The following is a 24,808-nucleotide window of genomic DNA, read 5'->3' on the forward strand; positions in this document are numbered from 1 at the left end:
GTCCTGTGCTTAGATCAGATGGAGCAAAGATCCCATGACTGTTAAATCTTCAGTGTGAAGTGTTAAATATATTTTCCTAAAAGAAAAAGGATAATTCAACTAATCAGATTGTTGTAACAATGCATTAAGCCTTGAAAAGAAAGATGTTGAAATTCTGTTAAAGCTTACCTAAACCTTGTCTAAACAAAGGAGTCCAAACTTCCACCCTTTGGAGCAGTGACTTCTATTCTTTGGAATTTTTGTTTCCCAGGCAGCTGCCTTCAAGTTTCGTGCTTGAATAGACTCTGTATTCAACCATTCAAACAAACAAACGCTATGAAATACATGGTGTTATCAGCCCAAATTTGAAAATGAGTAAACTGAGGCTTTAAGAGGTTAAGTACAAGGCTCTCTTGCACCAAGTCATAAAAAATAAGCTATGTCTACTCAACCCAGAATCTGAGTGCAGTAGACCTCTGTGTTAACATGCATGTCTTATGAGGTTACATGAGTTAATAAATGTGACACTATGAGAAAAAATGTTCAAGAAAGATAAAACACTAAAAAGATCAATGTAAAAGAGTTTTGAAATACTGGTTGCTTTTTTTTTTTTTCCTTTGTTTTCCTTTGCTTCCTTGTACATGAGCCTTTCCTGGTCAATCGGAGAAATGCACATGGCCTCAAGAAGAATTTCAGAAAAGAAAAAAAAGAATAGTCAATATTGAGTGTTGTTATTTTTGTTTGAATGTGTGGCTTTTTTTTTTTTTTTTTTTTTTTTTTTGCATCCAAAATAGGCTCTTAATGCCCACAGTGAAGAAAAATTGTTTTAAAATTCGGAAATATTTTATTTCTAAAAGGCAGTTCTGTAAGATTTTTTTCAGAAGGGAATTTTTTTTTAAGAAAAATATTTAAAAATAAAAAGTCCTGAAGGAGGCATTTTGTGGTGTTTATTACCATGACAATTTATGTTACAGACTAGAAGGCTGTGTAGTGACCTGACCTGAGATTAGGGAAGGAGAGTGAGTGGAGTGTGACCTTTGGAGGGAATAGAACAGCACGACAAGAGTCTGCACTACTGCCGGGCGCGGTGGCTCAAGCCTGTAATCCCAGCACTTTGGGAGGCCGAGACGGGCGGATCACGAGATCAGGAGATTGAAACCATCCTGGCTAACCCGGTGAAACCCCGTCTCTACTAAAAAATACAAAAAACTAGCTGGGCGAGGTAGCGGGCACCTGTAGTCCCAGCTACTCCCAGCTAGTTTTTTGGGCGAGGTGGCAGGCACCTGTAGTCCCAGCTACTCGGGAGGCTGAGGCAGCAGAATGGCGTAAACCCAGGAGGCAGAGCTTGCAGTGAGCTGAGATCCGGCCACTGCACTCCAGTTTGGGCAACAGAGCGAGACTCCGTCTCAAAAAAAAAAAAAAAAAAAAAAGAAAAAAGAAAAAAGAAAAAAAAGAGTCTGCACTACAGAGGAACAGGGTGAATGCCACTCAGGATTAAGAAAATATAAATGGAATCATTGTGTAGAGATAGCCAAGTATCCTGGTGGAGACTGTCACCAGCCAGGGAGCTTCTTCAATCTAGTGTCAAGATCAGTATGCCACTGCATTCCTTTAAGTGGAGGTTGCTTTTGAATAGCCAGCGAGTAATCGTCGTTGTTGTTGAGAGGGTCACCCATACACAGCTTCCTACATACCTACCTCTCATGAGTCTTCCAGCAGAGCTGATAGTCATCCATGCCCTGAGAGTAAATGAGCTGCATTAGAACTGCCCTTCACGAGAACCTCACATAGTTTTTGAGACTTGAGACACTCAAACAGGAAGTAGAATCCTTGAGCTAGAATAAGGTAGTGGTAATTAAAAAAAAAAAAAAGCTGTAACTCCTGTATGTGGGTGAAGCTCAACAGTTCTATTAAAACCAACATCATTTGAGAAGTATCGTTCAGCACAGCTGTAAAGACTATTAAAATGAAAATAAATGAATAGGATTAATTTACAATAAAGAAAATGTTTTTTTCTGTAAGGCCAACAAATAAACTTCTAACAAAGTTAATGATTAATAAAGAGAACAAGCCTGAGTCTGTAATAAGAGTGAGGAAGGAAATGTAACCCCAGATACAAGATTCTTTAAATTATTAGAATTTATGATGTCAACTCTAGTCTAAAAAAATACTAAAATATCAATGGAATGCATGGATTTTCTAGGGGAAAAAGTACCAAAACAAAATGTTAAAAAGAAAAAATTACAAAGCTCCTCATAATAAAAACAATAATAAACTAGCTCTAAATAATGAAAGATGCCTTCAAAGAGAGTTATTTACAACATTATAAAAAGAGATAGTTCCTACAATATTTAACTTGTCTCAAGACATGAGAAAAAAAATCATTTAAAAATTTTAAATATGAATTATGTTTTAAAAACAGGCAAGTACAGAAAAATGTTAAAACAGTCTATATTTACACACAGTAACAGATGTCAACATTTAGCCATGTCCTTGCCAACACTTAATATTCTCAGAATTTTATAATTTTCCAGTTTGCTTAGTGTAAAATAGTATTTAACTGCTCTTTGAAGTTGCAGGACTCTGATTTTTACTAAGTTTGAGCAACTTCTTAAATGGTTATCACGTTTAGGTTTCCTCTTTTCTGTTTGCCTCTATATATAATTTGTTCTTAGTTCTACTTATTATCTTCCTGTTTGTAGAACACAAATTCTGAGTACTATCTTTTGACAAAGACATTTGTATTAATTATATTCCCTCTCTTTTGTCTTTAGACTTTACTAAGGGTGTTTTTTAAATAAAAGTTTTTTCTTATAGTCCAATGTCTCAATGCTTTCCTAAATAAAATGTACTTTTTAGTTGGTTTTGTTTAAGAATTCCTAATCCAAAGTTGTATATCTTTCCTATCATATATTAAAGTTTTGCTTCTTTACAGTTAAATTTTTTAATCACATGAAATGTATTCTTATGTGTGACTTGAGATACAAATCTGATTTTATTTTTTTCTCTATGCCTAATAAATTATCACAGAAATATTTATTGAAGAGTTTAAACTTTCCTCTACTCATTCATAGAATTACCTTTTTCTTTTATCAACTCTGTATGTATGATCAGGTCCTTTTCTGGGCTTTTATTTGTACTTACTAATTATACCATCCTAATATGTATAACTTTATAATGTCCTAATAATTGCAGGACAAATTTTTTCTTGTTTACCCTCTAAATCTCTAATCTCATGTCCTTCCATTCTTTTTATTTCTATGTTGAAAATTTCTGAGTTGATTTAATTATTTTATCTCATTTCTTGTATTTTCTTTTTGTTTGTTCTATTTGCTGGGAGATTTTATCAATTTTATTTTGTAAGCCCTCTATTATGTTTATTTCTTCTGTTATAATTTTTAATATTTAAGAGTGTTCACTTGCTATGGGAATGTTCCTTGTGTATCACCCTGTATTTGTTTAGGAATCCAGGGAATTCCTTATCCATGATCATATTATTAAAAATTTTTAAGTGATTTCTTCTGTTTCTAGCTTACCACTATTTTTTCTTTTATTTTCTTTTTCTTTGATATGTTTGCTTCCTTTGGCCTTTTATGTAGAAGGTTCTCCTCAAGTATCTGGCCTTATAAAGTCAATTCTATCTCAGTTCTCTGACAGAATGTGCTGACTTGTGGATGACAACTGTAGTATGACATGTCGTGAGCTGGCTTTTGAATGAGAAACTCTGCAGTAGTACTAATCTGATGTCTGTAGTTTGGCTGGAACAAAATTCTAAGCTTTCAGTTTAAGGCTATTCCTACAATGTCTTTGGGCATTTACTGCTGCCACTAACATGTCTCTCCATATACTTCCTATTATTCTCCTGTGGGTAAAAGGTTTGGGGGGTAGATTTAATATTTTCTTTTTATCCTTTTTATTTGTATTTCTACTTCTAGGTATTTAGTTGTAGATTTACTTGTATTTATTCTATGTATTATTCTGAGGGCACTTTCAATAAGAGGGCTCATGCCTTTTTTCATTTAGAATCTACATTTCTGAGTTCAAATTTCCCTGAGGTAAAAAACAAAATAGGTTCCTGATCAGCCACTCAATCAACTCCCTTGTGTCATGTGTCCATGGAAATTCAGTTAGTTGGAAAAGAGGAGAGAGCATTAAACATGTTTACCTAATCTTACCCTTTCAGAAAAGGCCATGAGTTGGAAACTTCCAAGAGATAGAGGTTATGGGACTCAGAAACCACAGAAAATAAATACAAATAAACTAAAAATAATTAATTGACTTAGAAATTCATATTCTGAAATCCATGAAATCCTTTAGGCTTTAGAAAGGATCCATAAGCCCCCTGAAATTATATGCAGAATTTTCTATGCCTGGACATATATTACTTTCTGAAGTGGCTCATGACCCTCTGAAATGTAAGGAACCACTATTTTAGATTTATATTTTTATATATATGGAAAAATATTTATTAAACAATGTCAGCAAATAACAAAAGAGTATGTAGAGTTTCATCTATCTTGTGTGTGTATAAAATATTATATATATTTTAGGATACTTCTGGGATTACAGGGAATTTTTTTAAAAATCATTTTGCCATTAACTTATACTAAACTTGTACAATAGTTCTGTGTCAAAAAGAAGTAAATAAAAAGGTAATGTGAAGGCAAATAATGATAAAAATAATTTTGTGCCTATGCAAAATAATGAGGGCAGATATTTAAGATACAGCCATACATTGTCTTCAAAATCTAACTCCATAAATCAGACCAATAAACAACTTTATAAAGAGATACTACGTCAAATGGATTAATGCATTCAGTGTATTATCATTTTCCTTTGGCTCTAAAATAAGTCATGTACAACAACCATACATTTATTAAGGAGATCAGTGATGTCAACTAGATTTTAAAAGGGTCCATACTAGGCTAGCAGGCATTATTGATTCATTTTCATGAGCATAAAAGGGGTATCAGGTATCACAATTCCTATCTCCAGTGGCTTTGCTCCTGGCAAACCACAAACAAGCTGTCTCCACAATTAAATTTAAAAGTACTTAACTATGCACTTGCCTAAGTGAGCGCAAATATAGGAGAAAATCTACTCTGATGAAGCTACTCTCATTTCTTTTGTGGTCTAGCCAAGGGAATAACAGAAGGGAACATATCATTCTCCCTGATGTGCTTTGCTTTCCTTCTGATTGATTTTTCACGATTACTAACTTATCTCTTTATATGATTAGGACATGAAGAATAGGCTGCTTAGAAGAACTCTTAATAGCACAAATTAACCTTGCCTTTGTTAATTTATTTGATAAAATTTCTCTTCATTAAGGTGATTCCTTACACACAAGCTTTGAGATTTATCACACTGTGGGAGGGCATTAAACTTACCAGCTTCCATCTCTTTCCTACCCACTCCCACTCCTACTTCATTCTTGAAGTACTTTAAGGAATGAAAATACTTAGAGCGCTTTCATTCTTTAAGACATAGAACAAAAAAGCCTCCTTTGTATTATAGTTGTCTTCACACCTTTAAAATATGAGTTACTCCCTCCAGTGGCTTCCCATACTTCAATATGTATTACATTATATTTTATTTTAGCGTGTATAACATTATACACTCACATGCTCCATAACATTCTGCCAATGACAGCATATATAACTGGATCATATAAGATTATAATAATGTATTTTTAGTGCACCTTTTCTGTTTAGACATGTTTAGATACACAAATAGTTACCATTGTGTTACAATCTCCTAGAGTATTTAGTACTATACAAGTACTACATTTATGCTACTCAAGTTTGTAGCCTAGGAACTATAAGATATACCATATAGCCTGGGGTGTAGTAGACCATATCACCTACATGTATGTGAGTACATTCTTTGTTATTTACATAACGATGAAATTGCCCAACAATGCATTTCTTAGACAGTACCTGCATTAAGTGACACAAGACTTTTTTATATTTATTGATTTACAGCTCTATCTCTTGTGAATTTCTCACAAGAAAGACCACACAATTCTTATGTGAGTTCCTGCTGTCTTCAAAAAGCTCAATAGATGTTTATTAGTAAAATGAAGGAATAGGAAGATGACATAAAATCCCAGAGGAGCTAAACCTCAGAACTCTAATTCTACATCCTGGTTCTCTTTGCTTTTTAAGGTAGAATGTATACCAAGACTTAAATAGTAGTCATAGTATAGAAAGCTTTCTTGGGGAAGCATTAAGAAATAGTTCACCCAATTGGGTGATAGTCCCGGTCAGCTGCAAAGTGAAGAGAATGGCATCTATATTCTCCTGTAAGTATAGAATTCCTTCTCTTCCTTCTACTTCTGCATACTCATGAAGGGGGACAAATTTCCCTATCCTAATTGAGTATTAAATTTATTTTTAATTTTCTCATTTTATTCATCATTTTTTGCCTTGTTTTTTCCTTTTGCTTTCCTTTTTCTCCTCTTTTTCTATTTTCTCTTCCATAATCCAACTTCTAGGGAAGAAAAGAAGAATGCTTTGCAAAGTGGGTGGGGAGAGACAGGACCTAAAGTAGATAATTTATATTTCATTTTTTCATTACCCTTTAGGCCTCATTCCAAAATTATGATAAATTTTCATCCTCAAAAGTATCATTTGGAAACGTAAAAAATATTGAAGATGGTGGCTCAAGCCTGTAATCCCAGCACTTTGGGAGGCCGAGACGGGCGGATCACGAGGTCAGGAGATTGAAACCATCCTGGCTAACATGGTGAAACCTTGTCTCTACTAAAAAATACAAAAAACTAGCCGGGTGAGGTGGCGGGTGCCTGTAGTCCCAGCTACTCGGGAGACTGAGGCAGGAGAATGGCGTAAACCCGGGAGGCAGAGTTTGCAGTGAGCTGAGATCCAGCCACTGCACTCCAGCCTGGGCGACAGAGCGAGACTCCATCTCAACAACAACAACAACAAAATATTGAAGACAAGAATATTTTGTCTTGGTTTGTATGGTTTGACTTCAAATTTTTCTGTTTTTGTCTTGAAGACAAGAATAATATACAGTTTGACTTCAAATTTGTCTGTTGTGAGAAAGGAAAAATGACTATTTCATGCTTATTAGGAGAAACAGAGGTATACCAGTTCAACAATATAGATTGTTAAAGATTTTTCTTTTACTAGTAACAAATTATCAAAAACATTTCTCCTGCAAACATTATAAGAAGACCAGTAGTTGCTATCATACCAAAGGCGTATCCTCTTCTCACCCTTCAAATCAGGGACGGTAGTGGGGCTCTGTGCTAGGGTCCTGGTTGTAACACACCTATAAAATCTCCTCCCTTTGAGCGTACATTTGTCTAAGATGGAAGAACACTTTTTGATTAGGTTGTGTTATGTTAGACCCCATATTAGCCAACTAGAGAGAGGCTCCCTTGCTGGTTTTGACCAAATAAGCTGCCATAGTGTGAGTGGGCCACGAAGCTAGGACCAAAGGGTGTCTTACAGGAGATGAAAATAATCCCTGGCCAACAGCCAGCAAGAAAACACAGGTCTCACTCCTACAACCAGTGTATTAGTCCATTGTCACACTGCTATGAAGAAATACCTGAGACTGGGTAATTTATAAAAGAAAGAGGTTTAATTGACTCACAGTTCCACATTGCTGGGAAGGCCTCAGGAAACTTAGAATCATGGAGGAAGGCAAAGGAGAAGCAGGCACCTTCTTCACAGAGCAGCAAGATGGATTGCACGCTGAGTGAAGGGGGAAGCCCTTATAAAACCATCAGATCTCATGAGAACTCACTAGCATGAGAACAGCATGAGGGAAACTCCCCCATGATTCAATTATCTCTACTTGTTATATCCTCAACACATGGGGACTGTAGGCATTACAATTCAAGATAAGATTTGGGTGGGGACACAGATCCTAATCATATCAACCACAAATAACTGAATTCTTTCCACAACTTGAATGACATTGGAAGGGGACTCCAAGCCTCAGATGAAAGGGTAGACCTAGCCAACACCTGGATTTCAACTTTATGGGATCCTGAACAAGAGACCTAGCTAACTCATGGCAAGACTTGTGATCTACAGAAATTTTGAGATACAGTAATAAATTTAGGCTTTTTGAAGTTACTCAGTCTGTGGTAATGTGTTAAGCAGCAATAGAAAAGTAATGCAAACCCAGCTGAGGACCTCCCACCACTGTGGCTACACTTCTTTTTCTGAGTTGGCAGAGGCTGAGTCAACCCTTGGTGTCCTGCAGTCTGGTGCCAACTGTCATATGTGCAGAACCACTTCTCCCAGGAATCTAGTTTGTGGAAGATGCACTTTCCCAGTTTCCAGTGATGTTGCAAGTCCTTCTGCTTCTCTTTTTTTTTTTCCCCCTTTTTATTTTTCTAAATAAGGATCTGAGAGATAGAGGTCTATGACCAAGCTTATGCTGTCATTTTACTTGAAGTCTTGAATTGCTTTTGAAAAGAAATTACATTAGTTTTAAATTAGACAATGAGCTGACTTTCAAGAGGGGAAAGAAGCCCCTTTTAGAGAATATGTAACTGTCATATATTGCAAGTATCATAATTGGAGATAACAGTATAATGAACAATTTATCATTTAAACCATGATTATTCTTATATGAAATAGGGAAGCATAAATTGAGACCATCCTAGGAAAATTAGAATGTGTGATCAATTGCAATCTTTTAAGAACTAAGATCATGATATTTTAAAATATTTTAAAAGCTAGTTGATTTTACTCATAATATTTTATCTATAAATATTTTAACTAAAGAAACAGTATCAACACAAGAATAAAAAATATTAACAGAAGATATATAATGTAGAAAAGAATTTTCAAAAGTATGTTCCTGGGAACCCTGCTCATGCAGTTAGCTAAAATATGTTTATATACACCACACAATACAACATTATATAGTCAAATAAATTTGAGAGATGTTGGCTTAAACAAAGTTAAAAAAATGTCTTCAGGATTTCTCAGAGCCTTGTTATACACTGAGAAATATTTGCGTTAAGAAATTTCTAGGAGATAGCATAAACAGCACTTCTCAAACTTACATATTCACAAAACATGAGCTGAAACTAAACAAAAGCAGTTTCCAAGGCAGGTGGGAACCAATTTTAATCATGCTTCAACTAATGCCTATGCAAGATCATATTTAATGCCACTTTTGAGTAAAATAGGTGCTTGAAAGTTCTCCTATCTTTCCATTCTTTTCCAGAAATTAATGAATTATTCAAAATGATTTTTAAATCATAGAAAATTTTCAGACACCATCTCCCCAATGGGACTTATATGCTAACCATGTCATATTTACAGAGTTTCATTGTATTTTGTTTTTTTCTGTGTGTAACTTCTAACATCAGCCAAATAACATTTAACCTAAGGTATATATTTAAATCCATGTAATAACTGAGGAATGTAGAGTAGAGAAAGATATGACTTGAAAACTGAGTCTTTATAAAATTGATGACAAAACATAATACCCTCCAGTCTTTATAAAAACATTAATAAACAAATCAGAACTGTAATAGGCACCATTCCTTTTTAGTTTTAATTTTTAAAAGTATTAATGTAAATCTACAAAGTACACAGATATGAATAATACAATTATATCAACAGTTATGACAGTATTGACTAGATGCTGAACATTGTTCTAAATCATTTATACCTATAACAACCCTAGAAGCAGTAACTATCATGACATCTGTTTTTTTTTTTTTTTTTTTAATTTTTATTTTAGGTTTAGGGGTACATGTGAAGGTTTGTCGTGTAGGTAAACTCGTGTCATGAGGGCTTTTTGTACAGATTCTTTCATCGCCCAGGTATTAAGCCTAGTACCCAACAATTTCCACTCCTTTCCCTCCTCCTACTGTCTACCCTAAAGTAGACCCTCATGTCTGTTGTTCTCTTTTTAGTTTTCATGTGTTCTTCTCATTCAGCTCTTGCTTATAAGTGAGAACATATGATATTTGGTTTCCTGTTCCTGTATTGGTTTGCTAAGGATAATAGCCTCCAGTTCCATCCACGTTCTTACAAAAGGCATGATCTCATTTTTTTATGGCTGCATAGTATTCCATGGTGTGTATGTACCACATTTTCTTTATCTAATCTGTCATTGATGGGCATTTAGTTTGATTCCATGTCTTTGCTCTTGTGAATAGTGCTGCAATGAACATTTGTGTGCATGTGTCTTTATGGTAGAATAATTTATATTCCACTGCGTATATACCCGGTAATGATATTGCTGGGTCAAATGGTAGTTCTGCTTTTAGCTCTGTGAGGAATCACCATACTGCTTTCCACAATGTTTGAACTAATTTATACTCCCACCAACAGTGTATAAGTGTTCCCTTTTCTTCACAACCTTGCCAGCATCTGTTATTTTTTGACATTTTTATAGTAGCCATTCTGGCTGGTGTGAGATACTATTTCATTGTATATTTGATTAGAATTTTTCTAACTACCAGTGGTATTGGACTTTTTTCATATGCTTGTTGGTTGCATGTTTGTCTTCTTTTGAGAAATGTCTGTTCATGTCCTTTGACCACTTTTAATGAGGTTGTTTTTCTCTTGTACATTTAAGTTTCGTATAGATGCTGGATATTAGACCACTGTCAGATGCATCATTTGCAAAAAATTTCTCCCATTCTGTAGGTTGTCTGTTTATTCTTTTGATAGCTTCTTTTGCTGTGCAGAAACTCATAAGTTTAATTAGATCCCATTTGTCAATTTTTGCTTTTGTTGCAATTGCTTTTGGTGTCTTTGTCATGAAATCTTTGCTCATTCCCATCTCTAGGATGCTATTGCCTAGGTTGTCATCCAGGATTTTTATAGTTTTGGGTTTTACATTTAAGTATTTAATCTGCCTTGAGTTGATTTTGTATATGGTGTAAGGAAGGGGTCCAGCTTCGATCTTCTGCATATGGCTAGCCAGTTATCCCAGCAGCACTTATTGAATAGGGAGTCTTTTCCCCATGACTTGTTTTTGTAAGCTTTGTCAAAGATCAGATGGCCATAGGTGTGCAGCCTTATTTTGGGATACTCTATTCTGTTTCCTTGATCAATAAAGAACCAATTCTATTGACACTGTCATCTATCTGGTTTCTTATGAATGTCACAGAAGTTTGGGAGATCATCCTATCCAAATTAGATCCCTTATCTGAACTTTGCTTTACTTTTTCCTCAAGATAATTTTCTTTATAACATTTGTTCACTTTGATTTGTAATTTATTTGTTATTTAATATGCCTTCTTCTATTCACCCTTAAGGTTCAAGAAGGCAAAAAAAACAGGTATATTTTCTTCACTGCAGAATTCCCATGGTCTGATATATCTTCAGGCACAAAATCATCATTTAATATATTTTGAAGATTCAAATTAAGTAGTTTATTAGAATAACATTGAGAATTAGTTGTAAATTTCATCCTAATTAGTATAGGGTAGTAGATTCACTTGTCACTAAGGGACTATCCCTCTGCTATAAACTAAATCAGAAACTCCATATTAAAAATAAATACATACACACACACACACACACACACACACACACACACACACACACACACACCATGACATATAGCCTAACTTGAAGCAAATAGAGCTAAATTTCTAGGCTTCCAAAATGAAATAAGGTGGCTAAGGAGAAATTGTCATTGTGGCAGCCTACAAAGTCTTGGTTCTAGATTTCAATGCTGTGCATAAGGAGCTAGTATTCTAGCATGTGCATAGGTCAGAGAAATAATCGAACCTACATAAAGTGGGAAAACTATTAAAGAGAGCTTCACTGAAATGTCCACTCATTTATGTTAAACAGAAGAACTGTATCCATTATTTCCAGGAAGCAGCAAAAATGTTTGCCATCTCATTAGGGATGCTTGCATGAGAAAAAAGTCCCCACCAATAAATCAGAATCCAAGCCCTCATAACCTATAGATATGGATCCAAGTGTATAATACCAGAATGGTACAGAAACTGCAAGCTGAGTACCTGACATGAAGACAATTCCAGGATTACTGACACAAGTAGACGGAGATGCCCAACAAATGCAAATGCAGACCTGCTCTGTAGGGCCACTTTCACAAAGCTGAAGTCAGATAGGGATAGTGCCTCATTAATAGCTCCTTGTAAGAACTGAAAGAACTTTGTGGAGAATAGACTCTAGAAAGGTAAAAGTGGAAGCAGTGAAGGTAGGAGGCTACAGCAGTAGACTAGAAAAGATTCATCACAGTGGTAACTTCAAGCAAGTGGAAAAGGTGAAAACTGGTGGAAGCTGTACAAATTGCAAAGTTGGATCAGACAGCGATTGCTGATAAATAGAAAGTGGTATATGAAAGAGGTCTGTGTGATGTCAGTGATCAAAGCACGAGTCACCAGGAAGAAACAATAATCCTGAAATTGATCACACCCAATAGCAACACATCCAACTATATAAAATCAAAAATGAGAAAACTACTAGGAAAAATTGACAAACTTACAATAATAATGGGTAATTTTAACACATCTATCTTAGGAATTAATATAATTAGCAGGAACAAATCACTAAGCCCGAAAAATATGAAATTACAATATATAAGCCTGACCTAGTAGGCATAAATTGAACTCCACACCCAGCAAATATACAAAGCACTTTCTTTTAAGCACCCATGGAACATGAAAAAAATTCACATACCATAACGGTAGTTTCAATAGATGATGATATTTTCTTACCACAGTGCAATACATTCTTAAATCACTTACAAAAATGTTAAAATGATAGTGTACTCATATATTTGCTTTATCTGATCCTGAGAATAATAAATGCTAATTTGATTAATTAAATTGTTCAGACCTTCACTGTGGATTTTAGGCAACATATCCTGTCATTGACTTGCTATTTCTCCAAGACAACTCAAATAAAAGATTGGTGCAAGTGCCAATTCCATGGTTCAAAAAAAATTTCAAAAAAGATATTCTGCAAGCAAAGCAAGTTCATAATATATTGAAAAATTCCATGTATACATTTGATCCTCTTCTTTACCGATGTTTAAACTGATGTCTCTAATTATCAAATTCCAAAGTTACACCTCACCATAACAGCCCTCTTTCCTCAGAAACCTACACATAGTTCCTAACACAATATAGCACTGAACCATTTATTGATCTGAGAAATTCAGAAGCGGGTGGATGGTTTATATCTAGGATTTGTGAGAAGAGAGAACTTTCTGACACTTACTTTGAAAAAAAAGTAAAATACACTTTTTTAGATTCTGTTTTGATGGTAGAGACTTCATTCTTCAAAGTTCCCCCACAGTGATATACAGGACACAAGAGTCTTTGTGGAGATGTTAGGGTCCTATCATGTGTGGGTACATTTGACCTGAGTTATGGAGCCTTCTGACTTCTGATGCCCACTAGGCAGCACAGCTGATCTTTGTTATCCTCATCACCACTTTTGCCTCATTTAAAAAAAACTTCTAGAGAAGCTGTTCATATCTTTACTACATCTAAATAATTTTCCCCTCTTCTCACCTTACTTGTCTGAAATGGTCCATGAGAGACTAGTTAAAAATAACCTTTTTAGCAGTAAACAGGCATTCTTCTTAAAATGGGAACAAAATAATCCTCACAGGAAAAAAAAAAAAAAAAAAAAAGCACCTCATACTCAGAAACAAAAGATAAAAGCAGGAGGATTTGAAAACTCATCTTTTAAGACACTTAAAAACTGATTTTGAAAACATTTCTAATCATAATTATTCTATTACTTCAGGAAATATTGGGAAAAACCGGAAACTTAAAGTAGTTTTTTACAATATAATTATGCTGAGAAATTTTGAAATTATTAAAGTTGCTCAAGATACTTGATGGAAAATAATACATTAGTACAAACTAAATGACTGAGACATTTCTATTTTAGAAATCTATCATGTGGCATCATAATCCTAGTTCAGTGTTTCATTGTCTTAAATATGACAATACATTTGACACTAAAGGCTTCAAGGGTAACACTTTTTTGCTCATTTGTTTTGCCCCATTTGTAAAACTACTACAATGGTATTTTCAGTGTGGCTGGGCAGATGCTTTGAGTTTAAACCTAATAGCCTCCCCACTTTGAATCTGGAAAGTTGTCAGAATTATGATGGAAATGACATACTTAGGTAACATAAAATTCTAAAATAATTAAGAAGAGTTAAAAATTCAAAAATTCTAGTGAATTTTTAAAAATCCATAATGTTTAATTTGAGTAATTTCTTTACTTGCTATATCAGTTACAGCCCAGGAAGAAAAAAAAAGTCATACACTTAAAAGTGATGATGAAAGATAATATAATGAAGCGGATATTTCTGAAGTATGGACAACTCCCCCGTTAATGAACTAACCCTAAGGAGTGATGAGGTATTACCTGACGTTTAGCCACAGAATAGTGCTGTTACTGTCTCTAGGCCAGAAGTGAATGGTGTTATCAGAGACAGAAAGCTTCAGCCTTAAAAAAATGGGCTGCCCCGCTGGGCACTGTGGCTCACACCTGTGATCCCAGCACTTTGGGAGGCTGACGCAGGTGGATCACCTGAGGTCAGGAGTTTAAGACTAGCCTGGGCAACATGGTGAAACTAAAAATACAAAAATTAGCTGGGTGTGGTGGTGTGCCCCTCTAATCCCAGCTATTCAAGAGGCTGAGGCAGGAGAATTGCTTGAACCTGGGAGGTGTAGGTTGTGGTGAGCCGAGATTGCGCCATTGCACTGGGCGACAAGAGCAAAACTCCGTCCAAAATGAAACAAGGTGGCTAAGGAGAAAGCCTCCCCCCACTGACCAAAACCAAAAAATAAAATAAAATAAAATTTAAAAAAAAGCAGAGAGGTCTGCCTTATGAACCTGCTATCATAAAGCACCGGACATCAAATAGACGTTTCTGGATCAACACCACTGTCACCTGAAAACTAATTAGAAATGCAAATTCCTAAACTCTACTCCATATCTACTGAGTCAGAAACTCTGGGAGTGGGACCAAGAAATCTGGGTTTTATCAGACCCTCCAGGTAAATCAGATGTGCACTTAAGTTTGGGAACCACTGTGTAAGAAGAACAACACAACCAGAACCATGGTGAAGCAGAAAGGGAGTATAATAAATACCCTAAAATATTTTTCCTCCACACCTCCTCTCATCTGCTAGTGCCTCATCTTGGCAAAACTAATTGAAAGTCATAGGCAAGGGAGCCCAGGTGATGTCATACTGATGCAGCTTCCCAGGGCTCAGAGCAAGGCAGAGAAAGTCAGAGCATTGAAAAGGGTGGGGAGAGTGAACAGAGAATAATCAGTAGACCCATCACTCAAAGTAATGTGCCTTTAAAACTATATGACTTTTATTAGTCAAAATTAATGTTTTTATTAACACTCCAAAATTTTGAAATTCTGGGTGAGTGAATAAGAGGATTTAACTTTTCTTAAGATTTCTTTGGCTGGGTACAGTGGCTCAAGCTTGTAATCCCAGCACTTTGGGAGGCTGAGGTGGGTGAATCACCTGAGGTCTGGTGTTTGTGACCAGCTTGGTCAACATGATGAAACCCCATCTCTACTAAAAATACAAAAATTAGCCAGGGATGGTGGCACGCACCTGTAATCCCAGCTACTCTGGAGGCTGAGGCAGGAGAACCACTTGAACCTGGGAGGCAGAGGTGGCAGTGAGCCAAGTTTGCACCATTGTACTCCAGCCTGGAAGACAAGGGCAAAATTCCATCACACACACTCACACACACACACACACACACACATACACAAAGATTTCTTTAATACATAACAATTGTTGAGAGCCTACTATGTCATTTATACCTGGGGCTTTATTTATTGCTATTATATTTGAGTTAATAATTACAAAAGAGATTTAAGCATCCATTTTAGGGATGAAAAAACTAAGATTCAGAGAGGTTAAACAACTTGCTTGAAGTTCCTTAGCTAGTAAGTGGAAGAAATTTAAAACCAGACCTTTTTTGTATCAAAGCCCATGCTCTATGATAAAATAGTGCTACTTACATAAAAATAATTGAGCTGCCGGGCGCGGTGGCTCAAGCCTGTAATCCCAGCACTTTGGGAGGCGGAGGCGGGTGGATCACGAGGTCAGGAGATCGAGACTATCCTGGCTAACATGGTGAAACCCCGTCTCTACTAAAAATACAAAAAAACTAGCCGGGCGTGGTGGCGGGCGCCTGTAGTCTCAGCTACTTGGGAGGCTGAGGCGGGAGAATGGCGTGAACCCGGGAGGCGGAGCTTGCAGTGAGCCGAGATCACGCCACTGCACTCCAGCCTGGGAGACACAGCGAGACTCCGTCTCAAAAAAAAAAAAAAAAAAAAAAAAAAAAAATTAATTGAGCTATGCCATGCATAATCCATTGAAGTTCTTGTAATCAAGGACTAAATTTACTTTATTCCACATGTAAGGTGATCCCTGATTTTCCTAGCAGAGGCCTAATTTATGCATGTTGTCTTGGGATGTCCAGTGTTTGATAATAAACTATATGGTCACTCTCTCAATAAGGTAAATAGACGTGGTGTCTTTTAAAAATGCAATTCTGAATGTGTAGAGAAAATCCAGTTGGATCTCTAGGAGAAGAGATGCTTCTCATTGCACTTGTCAGTTCTATTAGAAAACACAAATTAGACTTCAGTCTTCAAAGGCATTGACTTTCTAAAAAAATGTTTTGGAGGGAGGAATTCTCCATGTTCTGGGACCATATCTTCGTAAGGTTATGGAAATTTAAGGTGGAATTCACTAAAATTAAAAATAAAAATAAAAAGAGCCCCTGTCATCATTACTTAGTATAGAACATTTATTACCATCCCCTAGTGCAGATAATCCATGTGGATGGTATACAGCACATATAATTAAAAGTCTCTGCTTGGAGGTTCTCCGTGATTAATGCCTCAGGTAGGCATTTTGATTCCTATACTAATAGAACCTGACTGGCTCTGAAACGCTGGTGCTGTTCAGGTATCTCAGGAGTAATAAAAGGTTGCTTTTGGCTTATTGCACAATTCCTTGAGTCATTAATTATAGCTGCCCAAAGTGGAAAGTTTATAATTAAACATATAATTTACTCTTCTACTTTTGGATGAAGTAAATTAAGGCAATTAGATTTCTTTTGATTAAGCATATGGAGCCATTTACAAAGTGCACAGGTGTGTACAAGCAGAAGGTAGACTACAAAAACATCTATGTTTCAAGTGTATTTTGTCACTTTGTTGTCACTCTCTGGCTGAAGTAATTATGTTAATCCATTTGAAGTGGATTTCTTTAGTTTCTCTGGTATGCTGCTGCTCTGTTTATTCCTTGGCGTCCTTAGCTACTTAAATAACAGCAAGTACTGATCAGCTACAAGTGTCAGTTAATCACAAAGATAATTTTGGCTAGGAATATCCATATGATATTATTTTGGTGAATATCTACTCTGTCATTTAACCCCCACATACATCCCATAATGCATATGCTAGTTGAAAAACAACTATTGGGAAACAAGTTTTATTTTTTCTCAATTTTATTGCATCAATATTCTTTTTCAATGTTTGCCATCTTCCAAAAAATACATCTATATCCCCACTATTTGTGTTATGTACATCACAGTTCAAACGCAAAGTGCTTTGTTTTCTCTTCAGAATGTGTTTTTCTGGGGAGGAATTTCTCTGTGTCCCACTAGAGAAACAATTTGCATGTCAAAGATAACTATGCCCTGACTGTCAACAGAATTATGACAAAAGTCCTCTACAAAGGCTTAAGTATTTCAACCATGATTTGTATAATTAGTAACTATGCCTCTTACAGAATGTGCTTGTACCTTCCAAATGTATGTACATACTGTTATAAGTAAAACACACCTTATTTTAAAACTACTGAATTTATAAGACTGTTTCTCTTTTTGTATTTTCTAAATCAATAGCTAACCATGTAATTACTACTTACATGTAGTCTACATTTAAAAACTTCAGTTGTCAAATTGAATGAAAGTGATTTCATCTCTGTATGAGGCTCACCTTCAGCTGTCTTCCTTTCTTCATGTGTAGCTGCCAGATACAACCGGTGACTGTAAGCATTACATAAAATGACAACTATTTGTGATGGAAAGACTCCAAGGTGGCCCCCATGATCTTTATATCTTGATATTCACACTCTTACGTGATCCTTTTACCTTATGTGATCCTTTCTACTTGAGTAAAGGCAAGCCCTGTGAACTGCCTTTAATCAATAAAATATGGCAAAGATGATACGATGTCATTTCTATGATTACATTACACAGGTTTGTGACTTCTCCTCTCTGAGAAGATTCTGTCCTTTACTGTCTTTGAAGAAGCAAATGGCTGCATTTGCATATACATAAGATAGGGGTGGTCTCCAACAGACAGGCAGCCAGCAAGAAACTGAAACCCCCAACAACCGCAAGGAAGTGAATTCTGCTAAAACCACATAAGCCTGGAAATGTATCTTCCCAGTCAACCTTGAAATGAGACCCAAGCACTGGCCAACACCTTGACTGCAGTCTTGTGGGACCCTAAGCAGAGAACCAAGCTAAGTTGTGCCCAGACTTCTAACCCACAAAGACCCATGAGATAATAAATGTGTACTGTGTAAAGCCACTACATTTGTAGTAACACTGTTGCATGGCCACAGGAAACCAACATAGGAGGTAAGAGTGACAGGAAGAAAGCGATCAATGTTAGGGAAGCAGCAACCTCCCTACCAACCAACCCAGCCCAGTTGGAGAAAAGGAGACAACATGCTTTATTCAGAGCAAAAATAAAAATTTAAAAAAATGTAAGGGCAGATAAATTCCTGTGAATACCTGCTGGAATTTACAATCTGGATCCTCATCCCATTCCAATCCAATGTTTCCTGATGATTCAAAGGGATCTGCATTAATGAAAGTATCCTGAGCAGCTAGAATTACTGTTTCAATAGGCTTTTCATACTCTGGAAGATCATCAAAAAGATCCTGTCTCAAAGTAGAGACTGGGTTAAGAACAAAGCTGGAGGCATCACGCTACCTGACTTCAAACTATACTACAAGGCTACAGTAACCAAAACAGCATGGTACTGGTACCAAAACAGAGATATAGACCAATGGAACAGAACAGAGTCCTCAGAAATAATACCACACATCTACAGCCATCTGATCTTTGACAAACCTGAGAGAAACAAGAAATGGGGAAAGGATTCCCTATTTAATAAATAGTGCTGGGAAAATTGGCTAGTCATAAGTAGAAAGCTGAAACTGGATCCTTTCCTTACTCCTGATACGAAAATTAATTCAAGATGGATTAGAGACTTAAATGTTAGACCTAATACCATAAAAATCCTAGAGGAAAACCTAGGTAGTACCATTCAGGACATAGGCATGGGCAAAGACTTCATGTCTAAAACACCAAAAGCAACGGCAACAAAAGCCAAAATTGACAAATGGGATCTAATTAAACTAAAAAGCTTCTGCACAGCAAAAGAAACTACCATCAGAGTGAACAGGCAACCTACAGAATGGGAGAAAATTTTTGCAATCTACTCATCTGACAAAGGGCTAATATCCAGAACCTACAAAGAACTCAAACAAATTTACAAGAAAAAAACAAACAACCCCATCAAAAAGTGGGCAAAGGATATGAACAGACATTTCTCAAAAGAAGACATTCATACAACCAACAGACACATGAAAAAATGCTCATCATCACTGGCCATCAGAGAAATGCAAATCAAAACCACAACGAGATACCATCTCACACCAGTTAGAATGGTGATCATTAAAAAGTCAGGAAACAACAGGTGCTGGAGAGGATGTGGAGAAATAGGAACACTTTTACACTGTTGGTGGGATTGTAAACTAGTTCAACCATTATGGAAAACAGTATGGCGATTCCTCAAGGATCTAGAACTAGATGTACCATATGACCCAGCCATCCCATTACTGGGGATATACCCAAAGGATTATAAACTATGCTGCTATAAAGACACATGCACACGTATGTTTATTGCAGCACTATTCACAATAGCAAAGACTTGGAATCAACCCAAATGTCCATCAGTGACAGATTGGATTAAGAAAATGTGGCACATATACACCATGGAATACTATGCAGCCATCAAAAAGGATGAGTTTGTGTCCTTTGTAGGGACATGGATGCAGCTGGAAACCATCATTCTTAGCAAACTATCACAAGAACAGAAAACCAAACACCGCATGTTCTCACTCATAGGTGGGAACTGAACAATGAGATCACTTGGACTCGGAAAGGGGAACATCACACACCAGGGCCTATCATGGGGAGGGGGGAGGGGGGAGGGATTGCATTGGGAGTTACATCTGATGTAAATGACGAGTTGATGGGTGCAGCACACCAACATGGCACAAGTATACATATATAACAAACCTGCACGTTATGCACATGTACCCTACAACTTAAAGTATAATAATAATAAATAAAATAAAAAAAGAAAAAAAACAAAGTAGAGACTGGGGAAGCAGCAAGCTCAGCTATGATTTTTCCAGCTAGCACTACTGTAGGGGCAGAATGGGCTGCTCCAGAAGATGTATTTTCTCCTGTGGCTCCCGCAGTGCATGAGCCAATCATATTTTTGGCCTGAACTTTCCTTAGGGGATGTACTAATTAGAGAAGCCTTGATAAATCACAAGGGTAAGAATGAGGAGCTAAGAAAGTAAATTAATCCCCATGGTATGGATCATATTTACCAAAGAAATATTAGAATAAATAAGACCTCACTACTAGAATATAATTTGCTAATACATACGTTGGTGACTTCCAGTTTCAGCTCTGATGAATAAAGAGCTTAGAAGTCAACACTCCTGTCTTACAACAAGAATAATTTTCTTAGACCTAGTAGAGAATCGAGGTTTCTGGGTAAACTATCACCCTGAAGTCTGTAGAGATTTATGAATATAGAGTCACAGGAAACATCTGCTTACCTGAAGTATATGCCATTGGAGCCATGAGATGGTAGCAACACATAAATGGTAACTTTTGACAGATTTCTAAAGGTTGAACATGGACTAGCATAACAGTAAGAAATTCCTAATGGCAAAAAATTGCGTAAGTTTTACATTCAGTAAAACCACCAGGTTGTTAGTGTGAAGAGCTAAGAAAGGCTATTTCCAGGCTTGGACTAGGAAAAAAGAAAAGTAACCACTAGCCCAGGTGCTGTGGCTTATGCCTATAATCCCAGCACTTTTGGAAGCTAAGGTAGAAGTATTACTGGAGCCCAGGAGTTCAAGACCAGACTAGGCATAGTGAGACCTTGTCTTTGTCTCCACACACACACACAAAATTTAAAAATTAGGGGGGTGTGTTGGCATATCCCTGTAGTTCCAGCTACTCAGGAGACTGAGGCAGGAAGATTGTTTGAGTCCAGCAGTTTGAGGCTGCTGCCATTAGCTATTATCATGACACTGCACTCCAACCTGGGCAACAAAGCAAGATCCTGTCTTAAATTAAAAAAGGAAAAAGGAAAGAAAGAAAAAGGAAAAGTAACCATTGATAAATACTATTCCCGCAGTGTTCTCCATGGCAATATCTACACTCCAGGGAAAAAGATTTTACCATAGCCTTATCTCACCGGGGGGAAAGGCATTTCCCAACTCAAACCTCCGCTAGCTTTTTTATCTTACCAAATGGAGTGGAGTAGAGCTAAGAAACACTTGTAAAGCCTACAATCCAAGGACCCAGGGCCACTAAAAAGCTGAGAATTGGTCACATTATAGAATGTTTCCTTTCCACCAAAAATTACCACTACTCCAACAGCCTCCAGTATAACAACAGCAGATAACAGCTAAAAGAGGTACAAAATCTATCTAACAAGCTCTTTGGGCAGCCAAATGCAACAGATAAAAACACAGACACCAGAAGAGTTTGAGGCTTCTGGCATCTATATCTACAAGCAAACATTAAAACACAGCTTAAGTACTAGCCAGATTAACATAAAACCATACACTAATGGCCTTTTAAGTCACAGTTTCTATTACCTATATCATGTGCAGCTTTCAAAAAATTAAAAGGAAAGTAAAAGACAAGAAAAAAAACACAGTCTAAAGAGATAAAGCAAGCATTAGAATCTGATTCAGACAGGGCACAGATTTTGAAATTATCAGGCAGGGAATTTAAAATGATTATAAGTAATATGTTAAAAGCTCTAATGGAAAAATGTAGACAATATACAAAAACAGGGGAGTAATGTAAGCAAAGACAAAGAAACTCTAGGAAAACATAAAAGGAATACCAGAACTCAAAAATACTGTTGCAGAATGATGAATGTCTTTGATGGGCTCATCATGGGCCACTGGACATGGACATGGAAAGGCTCACTGAGCCTGAAGATATGTCAGTGGAAACTTATCAAGCTGAAATGCAAAGAAAAAAAAAGTGTGAACAAAACAGGACAAGAAATCCAAGGACAATTTCAAAAGGTGTAACAGAAGTGTAATTGGAATATCGAAAAGAGAAGGAAGAGAGAATGGAGAAGACGAAATATTCAAAATGATAATGGCTAAGAATTTAACTAAACTCATAACAGACAGCAAACAACAGATCCAGAATGCACAAAGAACTCTAAGCAGCCTAAACATAAACAAAAAGCAAACCCTATGTCTATGCATATCATATTCACATCGCAGAAAGCAAATGGAAAATGGAAAATCTTGAAAGAAGGCATAGGAAATTAAAAAAAAAAAAAAAAACTTACCCAGAGAGAAACAATGAAAAAATTTACATTAGAATTCTTAATATATACCATTCAAACAAGAAAGGAGTTAAATATTTAACATTTTGAAAGAATGAAACCACCATTCCATAATTATATATTCAGTAAAGTAATCCCTCAAAAGTTATGAAGGAATAAAGGCTCCTCATAGAAACAAAAGCTAAGGGAATTTATTGCCAGTAGACCTGCCCACTGAGAAATCTGAAACATTCTTTAGGGAGAAGGAAAATGATATAGGCCAAAAACTAAGATTACCCAAAGAAAAGAAAGTATCAGTAAAGGAATACATGAAGGTAAAATAAAATCTTTTCTTTTTTCTTATTAATTTCTTATTAAGTTATTACTGATAGCTTAATTTCTAATTAATAATTGATCCAAAAGAAAAAAGTTTGTTTAAAGTTATAACAGCAACAATGTAGTAGACGGTTATAGCATATGGATAAGTAGAATGAACAATGACAATGCCATAAGGAATGCGAAAAGAGAACTGAAAATTCTCTATTACAAAGTGGCTGGAGGCACACAGCAGGAGGGGACAGGGTCAGACTTAGGAATGGTGGCCTTCATATTCTACAGCTGACAATTAGCTGCCACCTTTCACAGCCATCAGTCCCAGACCAGATCATAGTATAGTCTACTGCCCAGGTTCTGGGAATTTCTGAACTGTTTAATAACCAATAACTCCAAGTACAGCAGCAACAGCAAAGGAATCTCTCATTACATGAATATATGAATATGAAATTGTTGCAAGAAGCTGGTATCTCCCTTCCAAAGGATATGTGGCAAAGTCACCAGATGAAGCTGACGCAATTGTCAAAAAAATTAGGTTCTAAAGATGTGATAATGGCACAGAGTTTTGCTTGTGGTAGAGAAAAAGGAACATTTGAAAGCAGTCCCAAAAGAGGAGTGAAGGTAGTTTTCTCTCAAGAAGCAAAAGCTGTTTCCTCTCAAATAATTGGGAAAAAGTTGTTTACCAAGCAAACAGGAGAAAATGACAAAATATGCAATCAAGTATTGATCTGTGAGCAAAAATATCCCAGGAGAAAATACTCCTTTCTAATAACAATGGAAAGGTCATTTCAAGGTCCAGTATAAACAGGAAGTTTGCAAGGTGGTGTCAACACTGAAGATGTTTCTGCTGAGACTCCTGATGTAATAAAGAATCTATTGACGTCGTAAAGGCATCAAACACGAACAAGCTTTCCAGCTTGCGCAGAATATAAGATTTCCATCTAATATTGTGGATTCTGTTGCAGAAAACATGGTCAAGCTTTACAATCTTTTTCTGAACTACAACACAACCATGATAAAAATAAGCCCAATGGTATAAGATTCAGATGGAGCTCTGTTATGTTTGGATGCAAAGATCAGTTTTGATTCTAATTCAGCCTATCACCAGAAGATCTTTGATCTACAGGACTGGACTCAGGAAGATGAAAGGAACAAAGGTGAAGCTAAGCCACATCTCACCTACACTGGCCTCAGTGAAAAAATAGGCTGTCTAGTAAATGGTGCTGGTTTGGCTATAACCACAATAGATATAACACAACTTCATAGACTACAACCAGCTTCCTTGTTGTTCACGGTAGTGCTACAGTCCATCAAGTAACAGAATCATTTACTCTTATCACTTCAGATAAAAAGAGGTACTGGCTATTCTGGTCAACATTTTTGGAGGAATCACTTGATGTTATGTTATTACACAGGGTTTAGTTCAGGCGGTGAAAGATTTTGAAATTAAAATACCTGTCGTGGTACATTTACAAGTTCACTAGTTAATGATGCTAAGGCACTAATAGCAGAAAAGCTACTAGAATGGCTTTAAAGCTCTCTGAAATAGTGACCTTAGTCAAGCAAACCCATGTGTATATATAATGTAAGTTGCCAACATGATCTTAAAAAGCCAGTGAATGGCTGAAAATGTTAATTGTGCTATAATCATTGAAAATACTATGTTCTGTGTTATTGTTCTTTTTCTTTTTAGTGTGGGAAGATGGTAATTGTGATCTAAGCACACAAACTTTCAGAAGCATTTGGTCTGCATTTCATTCTACTATTCAGAATGGACTATTTATATAAAGAACATATAATGCAGGTGTCTAGTTTTATCAG

At 36.3% G+C, this 24,808-nt stretch overlaps 1 pseudogene; it reads left to right on the forward strand.

The window, feature by feature from the left end:
* The window catches only part of LOC100429956 (succinate--CoA ligase [ADP-forming] subunit beta, mitochondrial-like), an 84,757-nt pseudogene extending 60,168 nt beyond the window's left edge, over nt 1–24,589 (forward strand).
* Nucleotides 24,590–24,808: the final 219 nt, after the last annotated feature.

Source organism: Macaca mulatta, chromosome 13, assembly GCF_049350105.2.
Source record: "Macaca mulatta isolate MMU2019108-1 chromosome 13, T2T-MMU8v2.0, whole genome shotgun sequence".
NCBI classification, from domain to species: domain Eukaryota; kingdom Metazoa; phylum Chordata; class Mammalia; order Primates; family Cercopithecidae; genus Macaca; species Macaca mulatta.